Below are 15,369 nucleotides of genomic sequence, written 5' to 3'. Positions count from 1 at the left end.
CACTGCATCTCTAACTTGCTACAGTGATCTGAGCCTGTTTACTTACAAAAGCACTATATAACAATAAACTGCTCCAGTCAAATCAATTTTTGTTCTTAAAGTCCCCCTTGTGTTACAAGCTTGTTCAGAAGGTTAGTGATCATGGTGGAAGGAGGAAAGCAGGGTTCACTTTACATTTGGATATTTAATAGAGGCTAACTTCCTCTAGTGCAAAAATAACAAGAAGATGCATTTTATGTTGTATTTTAACTATACTGATTAGTAAAGTTTTATAATTTCTGATTGCAGATTAGCTCATATACCATTAGAAACCAAAACATTTGACATATTTAGAAAAATGGGCTAATAGACTAGCAAGAAGTAAAGAGCACTCAAGTTGTTACTGGAGTTAGGGGCTAAGGATGAAAGACAGTTAGCACATGCTGAATTTGTATATGGGTATCACTGCTCAAAATTCTTGCAGTACTGCTTGTATACCTGAAGTGAGGGGAGGGGGGTTGTGTGGGGTTTACTTACCATGGTAACCTGCTTACTAAACAATGCAATCACCATGGCAATGCCTCTGAAGAGTCCGCTCAGCCAGCTTTACTCTCTGCAGTTGTGTCACAAAGCGTGAGATTGGACAGAAACCAATTTCAGATGCCCTATATTTATTTTATCTTCTTTCTAGCTGCCATACTAAATAAGTTGCAGTACAAATGTGCTGGGTGCTGGCAGCACTGCCCCCCTACCCTGAAGGTATCAGGAGCACAGAGATGGCCACTGAAGCATCACAACTAGTTGGAACATTTAACTACTTAAGCCCGTCACACTTGCTTATCTGAAATTTGCTCCAAAGTGATAAATGATGGGAATTTGTTCCACTATAACAAACAGCATCCTATGATCAGAATTAACCACTAACATATTATGGATAGTGACAAACATGAGAATAATAAAAACAGGAAGAGGAGAACTATGGTGGTCAATAAAGGGATAGATGTCAGATAAATGGCTTTCTAATCACACTGAAGGAAAGAAGCAATTAATGCCTAAATGAATGCTGACTGTTTATGTGCCCCATACCCCTGGGAACTGGAAAAGGACTCTTCTCTGTGCAATGTACCAAAAATACTATAACTATTCCAAGGATTACCTGCCCTTCAGCAACATGACGGAGAGAAGCGTTACTGTTTTACACCCCAGCACTGTCTAGAAACAATGTCAATCAATGTCTATGCATCTGCAGAAAAATACATATACAGCTTCATAGAACCAAAAAAAAGGGATCAGAATATACAGAGATTTAATAAGAAATTTAATAAAAAACAAAAAAGGAATCATGCTCTTAAACTATCAACAGACAATGCATTTTGCACAACTATTTACTATGCCTCCCTATCCAGCAGAAACATTTATTTTGTTTATTTCTACCAAAGTAACATTGGGCTCATAAAGAAAGGCAAGAGCAGTGATAGTATAGATCTTTCTTGGCAACTGTTGCTATGGCTACAGGGTAAGGCTCAATGTGAGGAACCCTCCCATTCCATCTCGATATTCTCCTTCATCTCAGAGTAAGCAACCACCCGCCAGAAAAACATGGCTGAAAGTGTGCACGCGCAAGATTCTTCTGTGCAATGAGAGCTAAGCAAAAGAGAGATCTATGCACACCCATGCTGGACTGTCTTCTACTGATAAAGAGAAAAATTCAGCGATTCACCAGAGGATGCCTGGGGGGGACAGGATTAGGCACAAGCATACATAAGCAGCTCACATTGTTATCTAATATCAGCAAGGAAATAATAATAAACTATCCTCCATTTCATTCTTTTGTTCAACAAATCTAAACCTGCTTATCCCGTTCAGTCCTGGATGGAGTGGAAGTCCATCACATGGCATGCCAGTACACACAAAAACAGACATGCTGATGCTAAGGCTCATGACAGGCCAGTTTAGAGCAGCCAGTTACCTTAACATACACATTTCTGGAATGTGAAAGAAAATTGAAGGAACTGGTAAAAAAAAAAAAAAACTCACTTAGATCAGAAGAGAATGTGTGAAACTCCACAAAGACACTATTTGACCCAGATTAGATTTTGGATATACATGCAAAAAACAAATTTCCTACAAATACAGACAGAGAGGCAAGTCTGGCACACACTTGAGTGCAGACAGGTAGATAATAATAACAACACATTTAAACGTAACAGTAACACAAATTAATTCATAGAAATACAGCACAGAAAGTAGATGTGGCAGAATACAGTTAAATATGTCCGGTCAAAAAAGCTTATTTGATGAGTTGAGGGCAGAAACATACAGCATTTCTAAATGGGAAGAAAACATACAGTATATGTGTTATTTTATTAAACATACTACGTGATGCATTGCTCAGCAGGCAAGAGGTTGTTGAGGTTAAAAGGGTATTACACAGCAGGTTCTACCCAGCAAACTGAGACAGAGTGTGAGTTCTGAATGCATCATCATTGGTGACACATACTGTCAGGCCAGTGCTGGAGGATAGGCATCGCTAGGCCAGTGGACCTCATGCATATACCAGGTATTGTACCTAGGAATCTGAGAAAGTGAAACACTAGAAGAATTTTGGTATCATTCCTCATGATGACTAGAGGGAAGGCAACATGCTAGATGATAGATGGAAGGCAAACATGCTAGATAAGATAGATAGATAGATAGATAGATAGATAGATAGATAGATAGATAGATAGATAGATAGATAGATAGATAGATACTTTATTAATGCCAAGGGGAAATTCACATTTAGAAAGAGACAGACTATAATACCAACAAAGAAGGACAGGATGGTAAATGCATCTTGGCTGATAAAAAGGGAACAGTGGGTTTCAACAAGAGAGTGAGACAAAGCCACTCATTTAAAGGTGAAAGGTCAGGGCTAGTTAGCTCATTCTTTAATCTGCCAGTATAATCATTTTAGATATGGCATTCCACAGATTGCCTAATAGATATGGTGCTTTAAAAGCTATGGAAGATGTAGTAAGGAGTAGGTGGTATACCAGTTAATATGTTGAATACTGAATGAAATGCTGACATGCTGAACAAAACTCTCCTTTTGCTTGGGATAAAAAATTAAATAAATAAGCAAGCAAACAAACAAATAAACAAACAAACAAACAAATAAGAAGAGTTTTACAAGTATGTTAAAAATTAGTAGAAAATCTCTACTGCGGAAACAAAGCACACGGTGGAAAAAGTCAATGTCCAGCTAAAGGAAGACGGTGTAAAAAATGTGGTAAATTGAACCATTTCGCTAAAGTTTGCAGGACTGGGAAAGGTAAACCCGTGCATGCAGTGTGTGATGTCTCAGATAAAGAGAAAGATGAGCTGTTTATTGATGCAGTAAGAAAGGGACAACCCTCTGAATCTAAACAAGCCTTTGTAGACAGATCAATAGGAAAGCAAGGTGTAAAGCTTAAACTTAAATTAAGTTCATAGACACGCTGACGCTAAATATTCGCAGGCAAATCAACAACTTAATACCGGGAATGCCTGCTAAACATCTTAGATTCACGAGTACCGATTTGGGTAGTGAACACTTCGATGAATGAAACCTGCTATCTTTACAACGGTTGACAAACACGGAATGTAACTTGAACATAACACATCCTCCAAATACGAACCTGATTGAAAGAAATAATGATAATGAAATCCTTGATGACAGCAACATTCATAACAGTCACAAAACAATTACATTGACAATGATATTACGTTATTTTTAAAATGTGTCCTTTTATTTTTCATAACTTCTTTAACACACTATTTCTCCGCTGCGAATCGCGGGTATTTTGCTAGTATTTAATAAAACACACTCTACATAATATTGTATTCTCAAACCTGCATAATATAGTTCAAGGGTTGTGATGGGCATACCCCAGAAGCACTGGGCACAAGACCTGATTCAGCTCCATACTGGGTGCCAATGCATCACAGTAATAAACACCCAACATAACATACACAATAATGCACAGACCAATCCAAATAAATGTACATAAACCATACAACACTATAATAATTGTTTAAAAAACCCATTAAGCTTAAAAAGATACACTCAACTTCCTTGCCCTACCCACATCATAAAATATGCCCATGGTAGATCCTCATGTACAATATAATAGCAGCAAATAATAATCAGGTACCTTGCAAACTGTTTAACAATAACATTAATAAGTTTTTGCCAAATTCTTAAAAAAAAAAACAGTTTTTTGGGAGACAATTTCATTTTTCCTGTTGAAGACAATATAAGACATCAGCTATGAGATTTGGATTAGGATTCTTCCAGTTAAGCAATATAAGTCTTCATATAATTAATGAAGTACAGGATACTGTTATGATTTGCTTTTGTTGTAAATTTTTTATTTTCTTGTTAATATTTTGACTTCTCTGTCTTCTGCCTGGGTTTTTTCAAGGTGCTGAATCATATACAGTATTTGGATTTATTTATATGAATAATGATGTTTTTAAAGTTATAAAATATTTTTGCATCTTCCTGTGATGCCATTTTGAATTCCATAGGCAATGTAAATTAAAGTCAAATAACAAAAAAATAATTTGTAATCAGTGATCTCTTAAAAATAATAACATAAGGGTTTCTTTTTGTTTCAAGTTATCCACAAATCTAGGCAATTAGTCAATGTATGAGACTAACATTTTTTGCCATTATGGAAAAAACATTACGCGTCACACACCCTGGTCATTTTGATTAGCAACAGTCTGGCAACCTTGCATAACAAACAACAAACGATGGCAGCATCCATAAAAAAATATGCAGTGGGAAGAAGCACTTCAAAAATGTTCTAAAATAATAAACAATTTGATCATTTAATTTATTGGTCTATTAAACTCCCAGAATGATATCTCCATCATTTTTAGAAGCCAAGGAAATGGCAGGAAAATATAAAACAAAGTCCAGATCATTACAGCATCTTCCTCCTGATCTTTCCACATTCTGTCTGTGTGGCATAACAGACAGCTGATGTTATACCATCTGCTGTTGCTCCAAATGATACTTTTAAGGAGTCAGGAGAGAAACATAGTTATTAATGTTAATGAAAACCAAAACTAAAATAACCAAAAATCGATATCATTTAATGTATTAAAAGCTGACTGAAAAACAAAAACTAAACTGAAATTAAAATTGCATGTTCAAAAATAATATAAAGTTGAAATAAAAATCTGTTTCAACTTTTTAAATTTCTGTGCACATTTTACAAAAGGAAGATGGCACACTCCTTCTGGTAATCAATTATTAAATTCTGGCATAAAAAGCCAGTAGGCAAACCCTTTGAAACAAACTCACCTTAAAGTGATCCAATTAGTTTGTCTTATGCTGACCCATCAAGAACCTCATTTGTGCACGGTTTTGTGGTTATGCACATGGCAAAGAAAAACTCAAGTGAACAAATACCTCAACAAATAATCCCGATTGGAAACAAAGTATTATTATTTGATTGGGGATGAAGACACTGAATCAGAGAAGAACACCAGAGAAGTCAGTTTAGAAAAAATTAGGTTTACCATCGAATTGAAAATATTCTAATTATTTAAATAATCTGTAAAATCAAGCTCTTTTTATTTACAAATATATACAAAGTGTACAGTAACTGCTTTTTTGTATTAAATCGTGTCAAGTATGGGGCATGTTGGATTATAATATGGAGGTCAACTCAATCATCTTCTGCACCCCATCAGACTCTGCATGCAGGACAATTTACTTATCCTTGATGTCTGTCACTAGCTAGGCGACCAAAAACTTTATTTTCTCAATTTAATGTTTTTTGGTTTAATATCTGGTTTGTACCTCACATTGTCAGGTAACAGTCTGGTGTATCGTCAGATTCTCTTGTGAATGAACGAAAGAAAGGAAAACAAAACTTTAAAAAACGTTAAAAAAATTATTTTTGGTTGACAGTTATTTTTGCATGTCGAGAATGTAACTCTGCTTTTGTTTTGTAGCAATTGTAAACCAAGTTTGCATGTTTTTAATAATCTAGTTGTATATAATATGCTATTAAAAAAAGACATGCAATGTCACACACACATGCCTGAGACACAATTTCACCCCAAGTCGGGGGTTTGGCACTACTTCCTAAAGCCTCTCCTATCCTTCTCTCTGCAGGTCCAGAGAATCACAGTCCAATGGAGTCTGATATTGCTTCCGGTTGTAGGGTTGCCTCATAACCAGCACCACTGCCCTCTTTCCTCAGTTTGGTCAGAGACTCCCGTCTGTAAAGACGTATTTTATCAATCTTGGTTTTTTTTTTTTTGCAGCAATATACGGTGTCCCAACCCTTTATCTGTGTTTGTACTTTCTGTTACAGTAGTTAAATGGGTAACATTCAGTATATCTGTTTGGCTTGATGAAAGAATAAATTAATCAATAAACTGGTTGTGCCTGAATAATTCAATCAAACATGCCATGTTAATAAATACAATACAATAAAAACAAATTCTGTAATCCATAAAAATGTCAGATTATTATATATGAATAGAAAGTTATACTGCATAATAGTAAGTAGTGCTCACAGGCCCTTAGAACTATTGACTATATCTCTTTTTTCACTAAATACTGTAGCTATTTAGTCTAATGACCATGATGGCTGTCAACTTTCTAGACAGAGCATGTTTTTGAAAATGGACACAAAGAAACAAATTGGTCAATAATGGCACTTTACTGCTGGGGAGTATTTTAAGTCTGACAGTAACAAGAACAAGTGTGTAAATGATGGCACAGTGGTCTGCATTCTGGAATGCAATTAAAATGAAAGACTTCAAAAACAAGTGTATAAAGTGGTTGAACACTGAGATAAGCTGTAGACACACAAACCTAAACAAAGAAGGTAAAATGACTTTGCCTCAGCAGACACATGGTCACGTTAGTTAGTAGCACACAAAAATGAAGAAAGTTCACTGGTCACATAAAGTACTGTGAATTGTTTGATCTGAAGTTTAAAAAGGCCATTGCTACCAAAGTAAACAGACCGCTCCTAGAACAGACGGAAATGGCTAAAACATGAGTGGCGCAGATTTTGTTAAACATTCAAAGGATAATGCTCTATAAATATGGATAAAGCAAAAAAAGCCTCAATGAGTCTTTTACGGGCATATCAGCTTTTTTCTAACTCAGCAAGAATTAAAATAAAATAGAAATTTCATAATTAAAAAAAACAAATTGAAAATAAAATACTGGGTGAAAATAGTATAGAAATAAAAACTAATTTAAATAGAATAAAATAACTTTGCTGAGTGATATTTAAACAATTTTAAACCAAAGTGTCATACTGAAGATGAATATATTTCATGAACATCTGAGATTCATTTCTTAACAGAAATACTAATTCAAACATTCTTCTCCCATCATTCCCGAAGGTCATTTAGGAGTAAACTCCTTGAAATTTGTTGTCACTTCAGAAATACAAAATGGAAAATGTGAGGGAATATAGAATAATTTCCAGCTTGCATATATCTCTATTATAAAAAAAATTCTTGGACGGCTTGGAAGGAGACAATATGAGATTTTCTCTGAGACACTTTAAAGTCCTGCAAGACAAGGCAGTGAGACAAAAGGACAGTTGCTGTACAGGCTTTTAAATGATCAACATGCAGCGCGACAAGCAGAACACACAGCTCGGCAGCAGCAGCAAGCCAGCAGCTGATCCGACTGCATCTCCTTAGCGTGTGTTCAGCCCCCCCCTTCACAACGCGAGCGGCAGAGACGCAATGTGGCTGGCGCGCAACGCGCACCAGGGCAGGGCTGGGCGAGCTAAGCGAGCAGGGGGCAAAGCCCCCTAGTAGGAAGTAGGAGATTATATTTATTGGAGAGCAGTTCATAGTGGAATATAACAATACTATGGTTCCTAAAGATTTTCACACACAAGCAAATGCATATTTTAAGCACACATTCAGAATTTAACTGAAAAACATAAATATATGTAAGACTTTCAGTGCTCTCTTTACTACTACCACCACTACTACTAGTACTAAGTACACATAAACAGAATGGGCGGTTTAATAAACATGTACAGTACATATTAGCATTTGCATAATTAACACAGTCAAACAAAAAACAAACCTTTGTACACCATGTAAAAATACAATAAATATTCACTAGACACATACATACATGAAGACCTATGCACAGAAATATAGACTGAAATGGCCGATGAACATGTCAAAAGATACAGACAAGCAGGTGACAAGCATATTACTCCAAATGCAGCAGTCACATCCACATGAAAGCACTTTAGGACCCATAACACAGGCCTGTAAGAGTGGCCTCGAATCTGTGAAATTTAATCAGTGGTTTGCTGTATAAAAAAGACACAGCAGTAAAATGTAAGAATATTTAGAGTACTGCAAAGGAATCTGCATGAGGACATCACAACATATTGAGTATCTTTTCTTACAAATCCAGTACTTTACTTGCTTTTTTGGCAATATCAGAATTTTTGAAATATGCAATTTTAACAGAAAAAAATACAACTACTGCTGTATACAAGGCTGGCAATGATGTTTTAGGTCCTCACATTACCTAGGCATACAGATTCATTCTATTGTCCCTTTCTTCCAAATGCAACAAACAATGTTGTGAAGGAAGAGCTGGTGGTCTGAAAATTAGGCAAGAACAGAAGATCAGACAGACAATCTGAAAAATGAAAATGGTTTCCACGGCTTCCCTTTCTTTGCCCACATACAGTAACTGCATAAAACATACGGACAGTTCAAATATTGCATAATGCTACATCAGACATATGCCAAAGCTACATGTCAAGAGAGGCAACCCTTCTGCCCTCCACAAAATACATAAGAGCACCAAGAACAGACTGTTCTCTTTAAATGACCTAAAAAACACTATGTTGCCTTCAAGCAGTTATTAATAACTTCCCAAATGACCCCAACCCCCAAAACCAAAATAATTTTCAATTCATTTTTCACATATAGTAAATATCACACTGGATTGTTATTGACTCCATCCATCCATCCATCCATCCATTTCACAGTGCAGAACTAGGTAATAATTGAACGATAACCCTTAAAGTTCCTTTAACTTTTGATTTGTACTATACATGCATGTTTGACTGTGTGCATGTTTGTACTTTTGTGCATGAACAGGATTAAATTGAAGCTCTGGGCCTTGTTTTATTTTACTGAGCTTATTTACAGTTTTTCAAAATTCTGAATTTAGATTTAATAGAGACTTGAACCGTAAATCAATGGGTGCATTAAAGTAAGCTGTCAATGTAAAACAGTGTGTTGCACAATGTCTTATATGGAATGGTTTCTAAAGCAAGCTTTTTAAAATTCAATGAATTATTTGTTTAGCAAAGCTTGAATTACTACTGAAACTCATATAGCATGGTTAATTGGTTCAAAAGCTTTAACCCAAAATAGACTTATACTGTACAAATGTCAGGCTTCCTTCACTTTTTCCACTCATGTGTCATGACATCTTGCAAGATGTATAATAAATGCACATAAAAACATTTGTTGATAATCACTACTAAATGCAGAAAGGTACCTTTTATGTTCTGCTATTTTAAGAGTGCCTGTTTTCAATTAGTGATGAGTTGCTGAGTTTGCTTTAATAGGAGTGAGTAGTTTACAGAGTGTCAAATGGATAATACAAAAAATCCTTGCCACATTAAAATCTGAATCAAATGTAAAAAAAATATAAGGCCAGTGTTTGATTAAAAAAGTTTAAATACAATTAACTGCACAATTAAAACTTTTAACTGAAATTAATCTGATATTAATCAACATTTTACAAATTCCATCAAGTGTCAGAAAGTTTTTCTATAAAGCAGAAATAACTTTCTAATACAAACAGTTTTCATAAACATATTAAAATATTCCAGTTATATTATTGTAAAGGTTTATGTAACAAAAACAACTGAATAAACAGTGAAACATTTACCAGTCAACAGCTTAACGTAAGTTTTTTTTTATATTAAAATGCAAATGAGTCTAGCACTTTCATTGGTTCTATCAATAATGGTTTCTTTAAAATTACATGAAGATAAATAATAAATCAGTGATGTTCTGACTTTTGGATTCGGCCAGTTGTTTGAGTAGACCACTTTATACACACTGGCTTATTTATACCTTACAAGCAAAATACCCGCTGTTCGCAGCGGAGAAGTAGTGTGTTAAAGAAGTTATGAAAAAGAAAAGGAAACATTTTAAAAATAACGTAACATGATTGTCAATGTAATTGTTTTGTGACTGTTATGAGTGTTGCTGTCATCAGGGATTTCATTATCATTATTTGTTTCAATCAGGTTTGTATTTGGAGGATGTGTTGTGTTCAAGTTACATTCCGTGTTTGTCAACCGTTGTAAAGATAACAGGTTTCATTCATCGAAGTATTCACTACCCAAATTGTGAATCTCGTGAATCTAAGATGTTTAACAGGCATTCCCGGTATTAAGTTGTGGATTTGCCTGCGAATATTTAGCGGCAGCGTGTCTATGAACGTAATTTAAACTTAAGCTTTACACCTTGCTTTCCTATTGATATGTCTACTGTGGCAGTAGGGGCCGCTAGTGCTCCCTTGAACCCTTAGGTACCACGCCAGCCACCAGGTAAAAGTCCCAGACTGTTTATTATTTTTAAGCACAGTGCACCAAGCACCTTCCACTCTACTCATAAATTATACAATCACTCAATACACTAACCAATCCTCCAACTTCCAGACACTTAGCCACCCTTCCTCCCAGCTCAGCTCAGTGTCTGGACTAAGCCCTCGTCCTTTTATAGCCCCTGACCCGGAGGTGTTCCTGTCCCAACAGTCCATAGTTCCTTATTCCTTCCGGGTCTGGGCAATCAGTTCTTCACTTTAATCCAGGAGCACGTCGTTCCTTCCCGTCACGTGACCGTGACGTACTCCCGGGTCATAAGGCATAAAAGAGCCCATAAGCCCCCCCACAGCGACTCCTGGTGGTCCCCAAGGTATCCAGCAGGGCTGTGTATAAATACTACAAAGTCCATAAGTCCCTGCTGAACCTCGGGGCATGATCCTGCTGTCGGGAGAGCTCCTCCTGGCGGCCTGAGGGTGAGGACCGGCATGAGAAGCCGGCACTCCTCCACACTACAAAGGCTGGTTCAGCTTCAGAGGGTTGTTCCTTTCTTACTGCATCTATAAACAGCTCGTCTTCCACTTTATCTGAGACATCACACACTGCATGCACGGGTTTACCTTTTCCAGTCCTGCAAACTTTAGCGAAGTGGTTCAATTTACCACATTTTTACACTGTCTTCCTTTAGCTGGAGATTGACTTTATACACTGTGTGCTTTGTTTCCGCAGTAGCTGCACTTATGAATATGCTTGTATGCGTCACTCGCTTCATATTCTTTTGCTGCCTTCTCAATTGTGTAATGCGTTTTTTGTTCAGCGCTCTTTGGAGCTCTTGCTTTTTGTGTGTGTACTGCGTTCACAGTCAGTTCACGTGAGACACTTGGAGTACATGCATCGAAGGTTCTCAGCTGTGCTTGTGCTATCTTGTGATGTCTACGGCTTTATTTAATGTTAGCTCAGACCCGACACTTAAAAGTTTCTCTTGCACTTTCGCTGAGTTTGTGCCAAACACTATTCTATCCCTGACCATCTCATCTTCATTTGCATAAGCACAGTCCTTCACCAGCAATTTTAACTCCGTTACAAAGTGATCAAAAGTCTTGTTTATATCCTGCGTCTTCTCATTAAACTTGTATCTCGCGAATATCGTATTCCTCTTAGGCATGACAAACGCCTCAAACGGTCATAAGTTTTCAGTACCTTGGCTTCCTCCTGGGTCAGAGTCCATGTGTTTTTCCCCAGTTCACAGGAGCAGGTAGCTGCATTTCTCACTCTCGTCTTTGCCTTTTAGCGGGCCAGAAAACATCAGCTCCATGTGCTGTCGGAACTTTTTCCATTCTCCCGGCAGGTTAAGAGAATCCCAGTCAATTCATGGCGAGAGAGCTCCAACAAAATCCATGACTGTCCTCTATTCTGACACCATGTCTTGTTTTCACAAATTGTGAAAAATTAAATGATGGCGAGACTTTCTTTTAAAGTATGCAGAGGAACTTTATTTATTACAGCTCTTACATTTACGGCATCCGTGCTCTAAATTAACTTCCATAATAGTAACCTTGAGGTCCCTTTTTCTGGTGCCTTCCTGATGACATAGGTGCCTAAACCATGCCTGATAATAATACATTTCAATGACATATAAATATTACAGTTATCACCTCGACAGACATCTCACCACCCAAATCGCTACTCGCGAATCTAAGATATTTAACAGGCATTCCAGGGTATTGACTTTTTGATTTGCTTGCGAATATTTAGCGGCAGCGTGTCTATGAACTTGTGGATTAACCCGCGAGTATTTATTTTCAGTGTTGTTTGCCAGCGTGTCTGCTCTGCTTGTTTAAGCATTTAAATCTATATAAGGTAGACTGCCAACTACGTGGGAGGCATGGGGATGTGGGACGCAATATAGGCAGGCAGCCAACTACGTGGGAGGCCGGGGGACGTAGGACACAGGATGCAACCCCCAACCCCCAATCCCGCCTCACACGGCAACTGAGCTGCAGGCTATGGACGTATGTGTGTACGTAAGTAGGATTCAGTTATGACCGTTACGCGTAGAATTTTGAAATGAAACCTGATTAACTTTTGTAAGTAACCTGTAAGGAATGAGCCTGCCAAATTTCAGCCTTCTACCTACACGGGAAGTTGGAGAATTAGTGATGAGTGAGTCAGTTAGTGAGGGCTTTGCCTTTTATTAGTATACAGGTGACGGTTATAAAATTAGAATATCATGACAAAGTTGATTTATTTCAGTAATTCCATTCAAAAAGTGAAACTTGTATATTAGATTCATTCATTACACACAGACTGATGTATTTCAAATGTTTATTTCTTTTAATTTTGATGATTATAACTGACAACTAATGAAAGTCCCAAATTCAGTATCTCAGAAAATTAGAATATTGTGAAAAGGTTCAATATTGAAGACACCTGGTGCCACACTCTAATCAGCTAATTAACTCAAAACACCTGCAAAAGCCTTTAAATGGTCTCTCAGTCTAGTTCTGTAGGTTACACAATCATGGAGAAGACTGCTGACTTGACAGTTGTCCAAAAGACAACCATTGACACCTTGCACAAGGAGGGCAAGACACAAAAGGTCATTGCTAAAGAGGCTGGCTGTTCACAGAGCTCTGTGCCCAAGCACATTAATAGAGAGGCGAAGGGAAGGACAAGATGTGGTAGAAAAAGTGTACAAGCAATAGGGATAACTGCACCCTGGAGAGGATTGTGAAACAAAACCCATTCAAAACTGTGGGGGAGATTCACAAAGAGTGGACTGCAGCTGGAGTCAGTGCTTCAAGAACCACCACGCACAGACGTATGCAAGACATGGGTTTCAGCTGTCGCATTCCTTGTGTCAAGCCACTCCAGAAGCGTCTCGCCTGGGCTAAAGACAAAACTGCTGCTGAGTGGTCCAAAGTTATGTTCTCTGATGAAAGTAAATTTTGCATTTCCTTTGGAAATCAAGGTCCCAGAGTCTGGAGGAAGAGAGGAGAGGCACAGAATCCACGTTGCTTGAGGTCCAGTGTAAAGTTTCCACAGTCAGTGATGGTTTGGGGTGCCATGTCATCTGCTGGTGTTGGTCCATTGTGTTTTCTGAGGTCCAAGGTCAACGCAGCCGTCTACCAGGAAGTTTTAGAGCACTTCATGCTTCCTGCTGCTGACGAACTTTATGGAGATGCAGATTTCATTTTCCAACAGGACCTGGCACCTGCACAAAGTGCCAAAACTACCAGTACCTGGTTTAAGGACCATGGTATCCCTGTTCTTGATTGGCCAGCAAACTCGCCTGACCTTAACCCCATAGAAAATCTATGGGGTATTGTGAAGAGAAAGATGCAATACACCAGACCCAACAATTCAGAAGAGCTGAAGGCCACTATCAGAGCAACATGGGCTCTCGTAACACCTGAGCAGTGCCACAGACTGATCGACTCCATGTCACGCCGCATTGCTGCAGTAATCCAGGCCAAAGGAGCCCCAACTAAATATTGAGTGCTGTACATGCTCATACTTTTCATGTTCATACCTTTCAGTTGGCCAACATTTCTAAAAATCCTTTTTTTGCATTGGTCTTAATTGATATTCTAATTTTCTGAGATACTGAATTTGGGACTTTCATTAGTTGTCAGTTATAATCATCAAAATTAAAAGAAATAAACATTTGAAATACATCAGTCTGTGTGTAATGAATGAATCTAATATACAAGTTTCACTTCTTGAATGGAATTACTGAAATAATTCAACTTTGTCATGATATTCTAATTTTATGACCGGCACCTGTAGATTCCCAGGTTGGCATAAGATTCTGTCTCAACCCGAGGAGTTATAAGACTATGTTCATTCACATTACCAGGCTGAAGTAACTGAAATCCAAATCCTTGCCTTAGTGTGACAAAAATCTGATGTTTTCAGCGCTGCATGGACACAGAAACCCAATCTGTTCTAGTCAGATTTGAATCACTTTCATATGTGGTATATTGGATATGTATGTGATTCATGGCCATGCAACATGAATGAAAACGGTCTGATCGGAATTCACGTTTATTTTTTTCTTTTTTGCCTATTTACATCTGGCTAAGCACTGTCATCATCAGTCAGTGTCGGCAGCTTGACAAAACCACAATCGAGGAGAAATACAGCTGTGACAACAGTCACGGTCCCATTACTGTGGGCTCTTTCTTTCACCTTCTCAGCTTAATCATGTACATCTTACAAACTATTTGCCATCCTCCAGGGCACAATGTGATGGGACTTCTCACAAATATGACATTTTTAGTTGTTGATTACGCAGATGACTCATGCACAAATATATTAATTTGCAAATGCATGCCATTTCAGAGGACAGATGCTTTCACATTACTCTTAGATACAGGTTACTTGTGAAGTGTCAAGCCAGACATTGAGGTATAAGGTTTGTAATGTTAACGTAGCTTAAGAATCTTGGTGTGTTGTTTACAAGTGAGAGAAAAAAGGTGCAGGAGATCAACAAGTGGATCGGAGCAGTGTCTGCAGTTATGTACTGGACAGCTGTAGTGAAGAAAAAGTTGAGCCCAAAGGCAAAGCTCTCAATTTACCGGTTGATCTACTTTCTCTCTCCTCACCTATGGTCATGAACTTTGGGTAGAGACAGAAAAAAATAGACTGCAGATACAAAGTGTGGAAATGAGCTTCTTATCCAAGTGTGTCAAATAGAGCCAATGCTCCTCAGTACTGAAAGGAGCAAGTTGATGTGGTATGGCGTTCTTATTAGAATGCCTCCTGGAAGCCTCCCTGG

The 15,369-nt window shown here is 37.8% G+C and overlaps 1 protein-coding gene across 3 annotated transcripts in view; it reads right to left on the bottom strand.

Moving 5' to 3' along the window:
- The window catches only part of sergef (secretion regulating guanine nucleotide exchange factor), a 392,241-nt gene that overhangs the window by 26,133 nt on the left and 350,739 nt on the right, over positions 1-15,369 (bottom strand). The gene's annotated exons all lie outside the window — the stretch shown is intronic.

Source organism: Polypterus senegalus, chromosome 1 (assembly GCF_016835505.1).
Source record: "Polypterus senegalus isolate Bchr_013 chromosome 1, ASM1683550v1, whole genome shotgun sequence".
Classification (NCBI taxonomy): Eukaryota; Metazoa; Chordata; class Cladistia; order Polypteriformes; family Polypteridae; genus Polypterus; species Polypterus senegalus.
Note: the sequence above shows the minus strand (reverse complement) of the source record. Positions and strands in the feature narration are given on the sequence as shown.